This window comes from Rhinolophus sinicus, chromosome 2, assembly GCF_057876585.1.
Source record: "Rhinolophus sinicus isolate RSI-liver-muscle chromosome 2, RSI-T2T, whole genome shotgun sequence".
Classification (NCBI taxonomy): domain Eukaryota; kingdom Metazoa; phylum Chordata; class Mammalia; order Chiroptera; family Rhinolophidae; genus Rhinolophus; species Rhinolophus sinicus.
Genome location: NC_142502.1, coordinates 107,665,312 through 107,678,757, shown reverse-complemented (window position 1 = coordinate 107,678,757; position 13,446 = coordinate 107,665,312). Strand labels below are relative to the sequence as shown.

Here is a 13,446-nt window from a genome sequence, read left to right as displayed (position 1 = left end):
GCTGAGAAATGTATCAAATAAGTGAATACCACAGGATTCTTGGAAGAGATTTTTTTTGATGAAGGGCTGAAATCTTGGGGTAAGGGAGAGCAGATGGAAAGATAATTGCAGAAGAAAATAAAAGGATACATTTCCTGCACTCACTATGGCCTTCCAAATTTTACTGTATGCTCACTGTGCCTAAATTATGTGACTCAAAAAGGATACTGATTTTGTATGATTTGGAACTCCCAAATCACCATTGTATGTGGCATTTATGCAAAAGACCCCAACACACATTACCAAAAAAATCTGCATTTATAAATGAGGAGGTATAGAAAGGTCCAGGTAGGTGGGACTCGGGATAATATATGAGTTGATGGATTAAGGGCCAAAAGCAGATGACTAAGGAAGATTTATGAGAGAGTGAAGATTAGTGAAGGGAGGATAGGGCCTGGCGGTTGCCACCCCACCCCAATTGGTTTGCTTCTAACCTACCTTACATAGGGTGCTACTCAGAGCACCCTGAATGCGTCCATTGTTTTTGGCCAACTTCCATGCCTTGCAATTGCTCATGAAAAGGATATGAAGGAGGGAATGGGGAGTTGTTTCATAGGTACAGAGTTTCAGTTTGCAAGACGAAAAAGTTCTGGAGATCTGTTACACAACGTGAATATATGTAACACTACTTAAGTGTACACTTTTAAAAAGTTAGAATGGTTTTTAAAGACTTATCAAATTGTGTATTTAAATATGTGCAGTTTATTGTAGTCAATTATACCTTAACAAAGTTGAAGGAGAAAAAAAGAGACATGCAACTTAATATGCCTGACAGGTCTGCAGGCTTCAGTGGGGCTACGAATTCAGATTTCGCTGGTGACAGTCCCTGAGAGTGACCCGGATCCCAAGATGGGACGCGTTAAGGATGAGGGAGGAGGCTCTGAGTGATTAACGGATCCAAAGGGGACCCGGCTGTGACCGGCCCCTAGGAAGAGCGCTCAGGTGCGCGTACGTCCGGCCGGCACTGGGGACTTTTTCCCGCCTGGCCAGTTAGGTCACCTGTTTTTTGTTTTTCAAAATTGAAAAAAAAAATCTCCGAATATTTGCCCACAAGTGTGTGAAGCATTCACTGATGGCCTCTCTTTCCCTTTGTTTTGTTCTTGTTTGGACGAATGATGGGGGGGGGGGGGGGGGAAATGTCGCGGGTCGAATCAGGCATCTAAGAAGACAACTATGGCCGTCAGGCCCCCGACCTCACGCCACCATAAATAGCCTGGCCCCGCCATTATAGTTCTCTTTTGGCGACGGACTATTGGAAGTGGGCATGTGTGTACTGTGTCTGTCGGGAGCAATGCAGTCTACGCTTAAAAGAAGGGATAGTGGAGGTTCCCTGCGCTCCGGCCATCTTTGCACGGCAGGTACCGCGGGGCCTTGCTAGGTGAGGGGACCGCAGTCTCGGATTGAGGTGGATGAACTACCGTTACAATCGAGTGGTGTCTCACTGACGCCGCTGCTTAGAAATGACCCAGCCTTGGACGGGGCGGGGGGAGCTCATCTGGAGTCGCCCCGGCCTCTGTTGACTATTGGTTTCTTTACAGGGCCCTGATTCTCGCAAGCGGGTCTACAGCGCCACGAGGGTGAGTGGGTTGTGCGGGATGGGAGTTGTTGGCAGTCGCCCTGGGGATGGATTGGGGTGATGATGACTACAGGTGACTCTGAGTGTCTCGCTGACGCCATCACCGCAGCGCGCTGACCACCTTCTTCCCGAGGCTGGGATCCTGAGTACCTGGGCTCTGGGAGAAGTGGATGGCCACGATTTCTTACTAATCATTTGTTCCTGTTCATTTCTTCATTAGGGATATAAGAGGTTCAGCGATGTGTTATCCTCGAATAAAGGTGAGTGTTAGGTGGGAGTGCACTAAGTGTCTTTCACCGACCATTTTGTTGCCCAAGCTCTCCTACTTTTTAATGAACACATATAACTGCAAATATTTCACGTAGTGGTTTTCTAAGGGCTACCTTTTGGTTTACATTTTTCTAGTGAAGATTACTTTTTGAAGAATCTGGTAACAATATTTTTGTGTAAACCTCGTTAAACCTGCTTTCTCCACTCATTTTCCTATTGTCAACTTCCCTACATGCTGAGTCTCTCTGATAGAGCTATTTTATGCAGTTCTAAATTTATTTTCTAGGTCTTGCCTCTCCCAAGCTCTACCCATCCTTGTGTCTGAATGTATTAGATCCCTTCCCAGGATGGCTTCTCTTGATCCAGGTCTCCCTAAATTGGGAATGATGATTTCTCAGACTAGAGTCTCTGACACTGGTCCTGATGTCAAAAATTAAGTTCTGACTCATTTTGGGAGAACTGGATGCTTAGATCTCTTGAGAAGGGCCAGTGGAAGGGCTGTGCCTCTGCTCGTCCTTCTCATTGGTTGTCCTGTTTTCATTCCAGCATGAGCTCTGGAAGCCCAGCCAGCAGGGATTTGCCACCAAAGTAGTGCTGAGAGCCTGAGGTTACACTCCTCTTGGAGCAGTGCTGCTGAGATGGCTAGGGTGCCTAGGTAATGGTTCCTGCCACTTCGGGCTATGAAAAGAAGAGCCACGGTCCTTAATCTCTGGCTACTGTGGTGAGTCTGCCAATTTTTCTAACACCCCAAGAGTGGTTGTGATTACCTGGTTGGACTAGAGTCTGAGTATTTCTCTGAGAATCTTTGAAACCACCTGATGCACCCATTGCCCCCCTTTAATCCTAGGTGGCAACTCCCCTGCCTATCCAGCTTCATGTTTTAATGACCGTTGCCTGCGTGGTTCTAAAACATGTTCCTTTTATGAAATTTCAGGGTTTTGCTGACAAAAAGGATGCCCTCTTTACCTGGTGTTGGGAACTTACATCTTTCCTGCATTGACCTGTGTGAGCAGCTGTCAGTTTATTGGAGGAAAAAACAGAAATTTGGGGCGTTTAAATATCAATTAGCTTTCATTTCTTTGTCTTAAAACAAGTATTTGGTTTTATCAGAAGGATTCTAATAAAGTATTTCAAAGCAAACAAAGTAGATTCTTTGGTCTCAATGAAAACAAGATGATTCAGAAAAATTTAGGGATGGGGGAAGGGGTTATCACTTTGTGAGGGGTGTAAATGTCTATTACATTGTTTTGTACACCTGAAATTAATAAATAAAAACATTTAGGGAAGTAAAAGGTAGTAACCACTAGTAAAGGTGCATTACAGTTGGTATCTAGCTGTACTACTATACAGGTATGTGCAAGAAACTAAGATTGTACCATGTATGGACACTGCTGTTAAGGATTTCTAGATCGACTACCATAGCATCCTGTTGTACTAGAAGTTATTAGCAAGGTATTTGGGATTTTTTTTTTTTAAACTTTGTGTTTTTCCAGGACCCATCAGCTCCCAAGTCAAGTAGTTTCTATCTAGTTGTGGAGGGCCCAGCTCACAGTGGCCCATATGGGGATTGAACTGGCAACCTTGTTAAGAGGACCACCCTCTAACCAACTGAGCTAGCCATCTGCCCCCCACATTTAGGACTTAAGATAATGTTGACACGCACCAAATTTGACCTTTAAAAAAAAAAATTTTATTGGGGAACTGTACTTCCAGGACTTTTCCAAATGAAGTTCTTTTGATCTTAGTTGTGGAGGGCGCAGCTCAGCTCCAGGTCCGGTTTCGGTTGTTAGTTGCAGGGGGCGCAGCCCATCCCTTGTGGGAGTCAAACTGGGAACCTTGTGGTTGAGAGCCTGCGCTCCAACCAATAGCCATCTGGCTACCCAGGAGCTGAGCAGCAGCTCGCCTGGCCCATGAGGGAACTGAACCGGCAGCCTGGTTGCCCCGAGCACACGCTCTGACCAACTGAGCCACCCGACCGTCCTAATTTGCTTTTTTTGGCAAATTAATGAAGACAGGCTGTCCATATACATTTTAAAAGAATACTGGTGGTTGTAGGGATGGGGAAGTTTACAGGGTACAAAGTTTCAGTTTTACCAGAGGTGGATGGTGTGGTGAAGGGTGGCCACTTAAGGTGGTATTTTATCACTAGTTTAAGTATCGACTCATCTTGTAAAAATTGGATCTCTTTTCTTACTCATTTCCAGCTTGATCACCACTGAAACAGATCAGAGATTCCCTTTATTTTCCTTAATCACATTTGCTTTTTTGAAATTGCCCTGTAACTCCTTGGGGGCAGGGTACCTGCTCCCATTTGCTATTCTCTGATCAGGGATTCCCTGAGTTTCAGTCCTTGGCCCAAAACTTTAGGATTAGCCCTGTTCAAAAGGAACGTGTTCTCTAATAAAACAAGGTGGATTAAAAGAGGTAGTATTTTTTTTTTTTTAATTATTAAAACCCTTCACTTGGTTCCCTGTTTTTAGGGCAAGGACCAAACCAGTCTGTTAACCTCTCTGTTAAGGTTACTTTTGGACTGGGATGGGATTGGGAGGAGAATTGGACATTTTGCTGCATGGATTTCTGAATTGTTACCACTAAGTGTTTCTGCTGGACAGCCCCAAACTCTGGTTCTCAGGCATCATTCTACATCATGATCTTGGTAAGCTTTTTACATGCTTAGTTGGGTCCTTAAGAATCAACTTTGCAAAGTAGATGTATCTACCCCACTACAGGCAAGGAATAGAAAGCTCAGGGATATTAAAATAATTTCCTAAAACTCAGAGACAACGAAGTAATTAGGATTCAAATTCCTTTGTCTCCAGCTTTAGAACACCAGTAACTGAAGTGAACCTGCCTTGGGTTCAATTTCCCTTTTTCTCTCTCCAACTTGGAGGAAACCACCCAGCTGAATTGTGGCTTTATCATCCTGACTATAGTTTTACTCTGCATTCAACAATCTATTGTTTGGTTTTGTATCTTTTTGAATTTCATAAGTACGGATTTATGTGATTCTGCAACTTGCTTTTTTTTTGTTGTATTTTTCTGCAGTTATTTTAGATTCTACCCTTCTATACACATTTCTGTCCAATTTCTTGAATTAAAACTTTAGGTTGGTGTCTGGGTAATGTATACAAGTACTTTTTAAGTGCATTTTTCTAGAGTGACTGGTGCATAGGAAGTGTAGGGGACTGGTTAAGATTATGGAGGTAAACAACACAGTTTAACTTTGGCTGAGTTAACTTACCTACTTTATCACAATATCCTCATTTGTAAATGGATGAGTGCCACCCTTACAGAGTTAGATTTAAATATATGTAAATGTACTTAAAAACTATTTAGGTTTTAGCTGCAATCATTTCAAATAGCTAAGGCATTCATTTGCAGAGTTTATGCAGCCTAGTCAGTACATCACCCACCCTTATTTGTATAGTCTCCCCCTTGGGTGTTGGGACCCTCTTTCCTGTGCCATCCCCAGGTTGGGTGTAAGATCGAGCTACAGCCATGGTGAAGATTGTCAGTGAACTTTTCTTTATTCCAGGCTTGGAAAAATCACTTACCAATCTGCGTCCTTTAGCCCCATGGCCTTTCCTCACAGGGTTGACTGATTAATAAGGCCTCGACCCCAAAACAGTGATCTTTTCCTCGCCCCACCAGGCTCTCGGAGTGGAGTAACTTCAGAAGTAACGAGTCTTCCCTCCCAATCCACCGGGCGGATCGCCCCATATCTCTTAGCAGAGACTGGCCTGCTATCAGCCACCTCGGACAGTCTCCCAGGATCTGGCTGTGGCCTGTCTCCCCAGGCCTCCTCCCGGGAATACTCAACAACTAGCTGCTGCTAGACCCTCCAGACACCCCTCCACCCTGCCAGTTGCTCAGGCCAGAACCCTTAGAATCTGCTTGACTCCTGTTCTCACATACTCCGTATATCTAATTTATGAGGAAATCATGCTGGCTGGCACTACCTTAAAAACCAAAATCGGACTGCATCTCACCTCCACTGAACTCCATTCTGGTGGGAGCCACCATCGGTTCACCTACATGACTGCAACAGCCTAACTGGACTGGCTTCCACCCTTGCCCCGTTACAGTCTTCCAATTCATGACTTGGGCTTTGTCCCTCCCCTCCGTAAAATCCTGCAGTGGCTCCCGTTCTACTCAGTGAAAGCCGGTCTTTACAGAGACCATGGCCTCCCAGTCTAGCTGTTGTCTCTGACCTCATCTCCTTTCCATTCAGTTCCAGCCATGAGGCATAAAGCCGGGGGCTGGTAGTCACTATCCTGTATGTTCAGGGAGTAGTTTGCCTGATGGCTGGGGTCTGCCAAGTGCCGTGGCCTGTGGGGTAGATCCAAACTTGTGCCAACAGAGCTTGCAAATGAATTTACTTAGGTTATGAGGAAATCCTAGAGGCGAGAAATAAGCTTACAAACTGTTTTGGACATTGCTTGTGGGAATGTGATTATATAATCCCTTTGGAAAACAGTTTGGCAGTATCTTCAAGATGATGAGGCACCGTCTCTAACCCAGCATTTCCACTTCTGGTAACACACCCTGAACAAACTCAAGCGTGAATAGGACTAATGTACACAAAAGTCCTCAGCAGTATTTGTAACGGGACAAAAGGAAACAACCCAAATGTTCTCCAACAAGAAAATGGGTAAGTTGTGGTATATTCATAAAATGTAATACCGTAGAGCAGTTGTGTGTTAGGTACAGTATGACTAACACACCAGCATGGATTACTCTCTCAATGTAAATAAAAAGGCAAGTCACAGAAGAATACATACATAGTATAGTGTTTAAACACCTTTACAGCTGAACAATGTATTGTTTGGAGTTAAGTATAATATAGTAAAGCAGAAAGAAATGCATAGCATTGCTAAATGCTAACTTCAATAAAATAGTTATCTGGGCTGTGACGGGGTGGGGAGGGAGAGTGATGCAGTCCGGAGGTATACATGGGGGCCCCATGGGAGCTCACGGTATAATTTTTTCATCATTTCTGTGTCTTAACTGTTTCTTAAAAACATGGCTGGGGACCTGTGAATCCCTAAAGGCTGAGCAAAGGCCAATGGTAAGTCACCCCACAGGGATACTGTCACATGGGAGCTCATGAAGACAACTGCTCCCACGATGAGCCAGAATCAAAAACACAGGGCCATCCATCCCCACGGGAACAAGTCAGCAGGCACAGTAACAGTTGATTACAGCTAAGAAACTCGTAACAGCGCTCTTGGAGGCTGAAAATATTCAGAAATCAAAGAAATAATTTAATCTGTTGTGCAGGAACAGGGCATTATAAAGAAAGAGCAGGCAGATTTGAAAAAAAACACGTAGAAATTCTAGAATTGGAATAAACAAATACATAAGAAGCACAAAAAACAGGTTAAATAACAGACCAGCTGAATAGAGAATTAGTGAATTGGAAGAAGAAATCCATAATGCGGAGTAGAGAAAACATGAATAATGAAAAGGACGTTAAAAGAAGGGTGGAATCCAATATATGGTGATGGAAAGAGAACTGACTCTGACTGGTGAACACACATGTGAGATATAGATGCTGTATTACAGAACTGTGCAACTGAAATCTATGTAACTTTACTAACAATTGTCACCCCAATAAACTTAAAAAAAAAAGTGGAAAAAAAGGGTGGGATGGATGCTCCAACTTTTGGCAGTGCTTGTGCAGAACAGCCCTCACCTCACTGGTCTATTACAACGTGAGAACAGCTACAGGCGCCATCTTTACCTCTGTCCAGTGGCATCTGGGGCACCTGGCTTTGAGCAGCTCGGGCCATCTGTTAGTTTGTTTATGTACTTCTTCGTCCATTAACATCCTGCTTTACTGGGATTTTTTTTTTAATGTTTTTTTTTCTCCCTTCTTCTGCCTCCACCCCCTTCCACACTCCATTTCAAGCCGTTGTTTCTCAGTCTAGTTGTGTAGGACACAGCTCCCTGGCCCATGCTGGTATTATGAGCTTTGTGCTCCCCCGGACTAAGGCAGTCAGACAGCAGCTCACCGCAGCTCACACTGGCTGCCGGCCGCTCACGCTGGCTGTGGACCACTCACGCTGACCACCAGCCGCTCATGGCAGCACACAGCAGCCCATACCGACCTTAGGCTGCTCATGCCACCTCAGCTGCTCACAGCTGCCCAGCTCCAGGGAGAGCCATTGTTCACAATCTTAGCTATAGAGGGCGCAGCTCACTGGCCCATGTGGGAATCGAACCCGCGACCTCAGCGTTAGGAGCATGGCGCTCCGACAACTGGGCCGGCCCCAGGATTGTGTTTTGATTGTTGTATTATTTTCCCAGATAATAAGGAAACATTCTAAGGGTTAAAGTACCTGCTGACTCTTAAGATGTTGAATTATATTGCCCCAGTCAGGTGAACCTCAGGTGGAAATAGGTCACATTCTAGGCTGACTATTGCATGTCATTAAACCATTAACATTTTAAGAATGTAGTGCAGATAGAAATGTCAGCCAATTATTTCCAGTAATATGCTGATGTCAGGTAATAAACAGAGGGGGAGCTGTCTGTCTCTAAAGGGCCTTGTGACAAAGGCAGGTACTACCCTGAATCCGGGAGCCTCCCTTTCCTAGCAGCACAAGGGAGTGGCTGTTGTACACACTGGATTGATTTCTCCTGAAGGACGCTGAGCAACTGCTATAAAAAATTACTTTAAACTTTTTATTATGAAACATTTAAAATAGTAGGAAGAATAGTATAAAGAACACCCATAAACCCACTACCTAAATCCAAGAGTTGTCAACATTTTTCCATATTTGAAACTGGCAAAAAAGTATATATTAAATTGTGTGTGTGTATTTATATGTGTGTGTGTATGTTATATATACAGTTGGCCCTTGAACACACTAATATGGGTTTGAATGTCATGGGTCCCCATATATGTGGATTATTTTTTCAGTAAATATTGTAAGTGGGGCTGGCCCGGTGGCTCAGGTGGTTGGGGCACCGAGAGGTCGCTGGTTCGATTCCCACATGGGCCAGTGAGCTGCGCCCTCTACAGCTAAGATTGTGAACAATGGCTCTCCCTGGAGCTGGGCAGCTGTGAGCAGCTGAGGTCAGCATGAGCTGCTGTGTGCTGTCATGAGTGGCCGGCAGCCATCATGAGCAGCCGGCTGGCCAGAGCTGCCGTGAGCTGCCATGAGAGGCCAACTGGCAAACTGGCAACTGACTGCCTCAGCGGGGGGGGAAGCACAAGGCTCATAACACCAGCATGGGCCAGGGAGCTGGGTCCTACACAACTAGACTGAGGAACAAGGCTTGAACTGGAGTGGGGGGATGGGCGGAAGAAGGGGAGGAACCCTCAAAAATATTGTAAATGTATTTTCTCTTATGATTTTCGTAGTAATGTTTTCTCTAGTGTACTTTAGTGTAAGAATACACCATATAATACATATAGCATACAAAATGTATTCATCAACTGCTCATGTTATTGGTAAGGCTTCTGGTCAACAATAAGCTATTAGTAGTTAAGTTTTTGTGGAGTCAGAAGTTATATGTGGATTTTCAACTGTATGGGAGTTGGCACCCCTAATCCTGTGTTATTCAAGACACAAATATATATATATACTATTTAGCAGACTCATTTCAAAGTGAGTTATAGAGATGAGGACGTTTTATCCCTAAATACTTTAGCGCGCACATCCACAATATAAGGACATTCACCTACATACCCACAGCACTATCATCATACCTGAGAAAATTCATAATTCCTAATAGTACTTAATATGTAATCAATATTCAACAGTTACGGTAGTTGTTCTTTTAAAGAGCCAGTATCCAGTCAAGGGTCAGCACTTTATTTCCCTGTTAGTTACATCTTGTTAGTTTTAGGAGTCAAGGACCACCCTCTTCTATTATTTCTGTGACATTGGTCTTTTGAAGAGACTAGGCCAGTTGTCCTGTAGAATGTTCCACATGTTGGATTCATCTAACTGTGCTCTCTTCTTTTTTTTTAAGATTTTATTGGGGAAGGGGAACAGGATTTTATTGGGGAACAGTGTGTACTTCCAGGACTTTTTTTTCCAAGTCAAGTTGTTGTCCTTTCAGTCTTAGTTGTGGAGGGTGCAGCTCAGCTCCAGGTCCAGTTGCCATTGCTAGTTGCAGGGGGCACAGCCCACCATCCCTTGCGGGAGTGGAACTGGCAACCTTGTGGTTGAGAGGGCACGCTCCAACCAACTGAGCCATCTGGGAGCTCAGTGGCAGCTCAGCTCAAGGTGCCATGTTCAATCTTAGTTGCAAGGGGCACTGCCCACCATCCCTTGCGGGACTCCAGGAATTGAACTGGCAACCTTGTTAAGAGCCCACTGGCCCGTGTGGGAATCGAACCGGCAGCCTTCGGAGTTAGGAGCATGGAGCTCTAACCGCCTGAGCCACCGAGCCGGCCCTGTGCTCTCTTATTTTTAACTAGCTCTTCGATCTTCTGCATTTTCTTTAAAACTGGAAGTTACACCTAAAGGCCTAATTAGATTCTGGTTACATGTGTGGGCAAGAGTACTTCGTGAATGACACTATGTATTAGTTTCCTATGGCTACTGTAACAAATTAGTACAAATTTGGTGGTTTAAAACAACAGATATTTATTCCCTCTCAGTTCTGGAGGCCAAAAGTCCAAAATAGTTTCACTGGGCCCAAGTCAAGTCCACAGGGACTTGCCTCCTCCAGCGACACTAGGGGAGAATCTGTTCCTTGTCTCTTCCAGCTTCTGGTGGCTGCTGGCATTCCTTGACTTGGGACCACATCGGTCCAGTCTCTGCCTCTGTGTCACATCGCCTCTTCTTCACTGTGTGTGTGTTGAATCTTCCTCTGCCTCCCTCTTATGTGATGGCACTTAGGACCCTCCTGGATCATCCAGGATAATCTCCCCATCTCAAGCTCCTTGATTTCATCACATCTGCAAAGACTCTTTTTCCCTGTAGAAAGTAACATTCACAGGTTCCAGGGATTAGGATGTGGATATCTTTGGGGAATCATTTCCCAGTCTACCACATGGCATGTACTTACAGCACAGCGCATCATATCAGGGGTCATAATGTCTACTCGTTCCATTATTCGTGATCTCAATTTGATCACCCGGGTAAAGTGGTGATCCCCAGATCTCTTCATTGTACTTCCCCCCTCCTTGTGAATTGCAAGATAGGGGTAATTCTTTGACACCATGTGAATGAATATCCAGTTCCCCATCAACATTTAACCTAAGGATTTTAGCATGAGCTTTCCTTGGTTAAGGGAGGGAAAAGTTTTCCTCGACCCCCGTAAGGTCCCTGGCAGGTCTGAAGATTAACCTGACATAGACATTAACAGGAAAAAAGCATACAAATTTATTTCATATAAGTTTTACATGACACAGGATCCCTCACAAGGAATGGAGTTGCTTTTATGTTAGGTTGAACAAAGAGAGGCAATTGTGGAAAAGTGACTAAACTATGTGGGGAGGCTATAGGAAGATACAAATTATTTTAACAGTCTGTATAGTATTCTCTCATTCTCAGCTTCTCATCCTTGATAATAAGAATGGCTTCCTCCTGGTACAGGAAGGGCACCTTTCAAATGAGAGCTTTAGCTCCTGCTTTCAGGAAGAAAAAGGAAGGTCAGAGTGTCCTTGCCCCTGTTTCCCAGTGCTTTACCTCAAAATAATCAATATGCTAAAGCTGCATATGTTAGGGTGACATGCTTTGAATTCCTTCATCTGACTTAATTATTTAAGTTTACAAAATGATACTTTTCTAATTTGATTATTGTTTTGTACATTTATTAGCTGATATTCTTCTATAAAATAAGTAATAAGTTATCTTTCATCAACTGTTACTTTGTCTAACCTGAATTACTTGTTCTTACTGCAAAGGCAGGATAAAAGATTCATTATTTTCCTTTATTTACAGTATCGTGTGCATAAGGAGTTGGTATAAAAGTATCTTCCAATGGTGGCAAATTAATTTCACCTCTTTTTTTTTGTATACACAGGTGCAAGAAATTTCCCTGTCATCCCTCTGACCTTATCAAATGCCCTGCTGAGACCCAGACATGCCTTCCTTTGGTTTCTCCTTTTAGAAGTGTAGTCAAGGTACTGCCACTGGGGTTGGCATGACATTCTCAGTGAACTCATGTTAGTCTCTGGATGTTGCTCTCTACAGGTTCCCACCTCCAATAGCAAGGGTATCTCAATGTCACGAGGGATTCCAAATATCAGAACCAACCTTGAGAGTAGTCAAACACCACACATCTCTTAACTTGGTTAATTGACACAAACGTAGCAAAGTCAGCTGGGCTTAAGAGGCTGAAGCAAAAGCTGGTTCCATATCTCCACTTCTGCCTCCAGTCTCACCCTCTTGGTGCATGCGGGCATCATTCGCTCAGGGCATCACCATCTTTGTGGCTCTATATTTGTCAAGTCAGTGTTCTCCATTTATCTTTTTCCTTCTATTTTATGTGCTGTTAAATATATAATATATACAAAAGTGCATATAATAATTATGTACAATGTAAAGAATGCTAATAAACAAAAGGTACTCACCACTGAGCTTAAGATCTGGCACCACTAAAATTGTTGCTTGCAGATCTAGGGGTCATAGGAAATGAGATTTCTAGCCCCAGTCCCACAGGACTGTGCACTTTTGTTAGGCATTATCCAGAGACACTTTTCTTTCTTTTCTTTCCTCCATCCAGAACACAGGCCACTTCACCCACAGATGATGTGGCCCTTTGGTTCTTTATTAACAGAGAGGCGGACAGCCTGTGAGCTGTAGTTTGCTGTGGATGGCTGGGGTGCTGTACTAAATCTAATCAAAAGTTACCTCACAGGTCGATCTGATCATAGTCATGTCTCTTCTTTAGTAAAAGGTTTATTTTTGCCTAAAGCAAGCCCTGTCCATTGTATCTGTCTGTCTAGGTTAACACACCTTTGAAATGCCTCTTTTTCAGACCCCTCTGAAGCATAACCACCCTTAAGAAAGTACATAATATTGTTAACTATTTTGTAACCTAATCCCTGCTTTTTCTCCCACCTTCATGTCATCTTTTTAGTCCCCTCCTTAATTTCAAATGCATAAAAGAAACTGCAAAATTGTTATTCTTTGGAGCATTTGAGATCCTGCTTCCTGGCAATGTCATCAGTTTGGTTCAAATAAAATCTTATAAAATTTTTTTGCAGGTTTGGGCATTTCTTACTACATCAATATTGCAAATTTGATCTTTGGATATATAATGCATTAAAATATTTATGTATTTATTTATTTTTTATTTGTTTATTGTAAGTATAATTTCCATTTTGTTTCCCCCAGCCCCAGAGAATAGTTCTTTGGACCTTAAGGACTTGGCTCCCTATGATGGAGGAATATTTTCCTGTGAGTCCCCAAATGATGTAGATGATGTTGGATCTGCCGGCAGTTTCTGAGTGCGGGCCGGGATCGTGTCTCGTGAGATGGAAGAATGGAAACACGGACCCAGGAGAGGCAAAGAGTTTTAAAAAGAGGATAGTTTATTGAAAGCAAAGAGTCAGAGCTCCTGAGTGGGAGGGGGTCCCAAATGGGGAGCCCCGT

The 13,446-nt window shown here is 43.6% G+C and overlaps 2 long non-coding RNA genes and 3 other non-coding genes across 8 annotated transcripts; 4 read left to right on the top strand and 1 right to left on the bottom strand.

The window, feature by feature from the left end:
- The first annotated feature begins 1,240 nt into the window (after positions 1 to 1,240).
- LOC109436747 (uncharacterized) lies at positions 1,241 to 13,203 on the top strand. 4 transcript variants are annotated; one of them, XR_016020364.1, is made up of 8 exons: positions 1,241 to 1,397; positions 1,578 to 1,616; positions 1,836 to 1,875; positions 2,432 to 2,606; positions 2,820 to 4,541; positions 5,421 to 6,536; positions 11,873 to 11,972; positions 13,189 to 13,203. It is a non-coding gene; the product is annotated as an uncharacterized LOC109436747 (long non-coding RNA). The 4 variants fall into 4 exon arrangements; XR_012496517.2 differs by lacking the exon at positions 11,873 to 11,972; XR_016020365.1 differs by lacking the exon at positions 13,189 to 13,203 and having other exon boundaries at positions 6,363 to 6,536; positions 11,873 to 11,887.
- Positions 1,672 to 1,734, top strand: LOC141571970 (small nucleolar RNA SNORD48). The gene has a single exon (XR_012497004.1). It is a non-coding gene; the product is annotated as a small nucleolar RNA SNORD48 (small nucleolar RNA).
- On the top strand, positions 2,265 to 2,332 carry LOC141571967 (small nucleolar RNA SNORD52). The gene has a single exon (XR_012497001.1). It is a non-coding gene; the product is annotated as a small nucleolar RNA SNORD52 (small nucleolar RNA).
- Positions 2,634 to 2,714, top strand: LOC141572003 (small nucleolar RNA ZL8). Its single transcript, XR_012497034.1, has one exon. It is a non-coding gene; the product is annotated as a small nucleolar RNA ZL8 (small nucleolar RNA).
- LOC148758881 (uncharacterized) lies at positions 9,887 to 12,875 on the bottom strand. The gene is made up of 2 exons (XR_016020366.1): positions 12,106 to 12,875; positions 9,887 to 10,821 (listed from the first exon to the last, which is right to left on the bottom strand). It is a non-coding gene; the product is annotated as an uncharacterized LOC148758881 (long non-coding RNA).
- Positions 13,204 to 13,446: the final 243 nt, after the last annotated feature.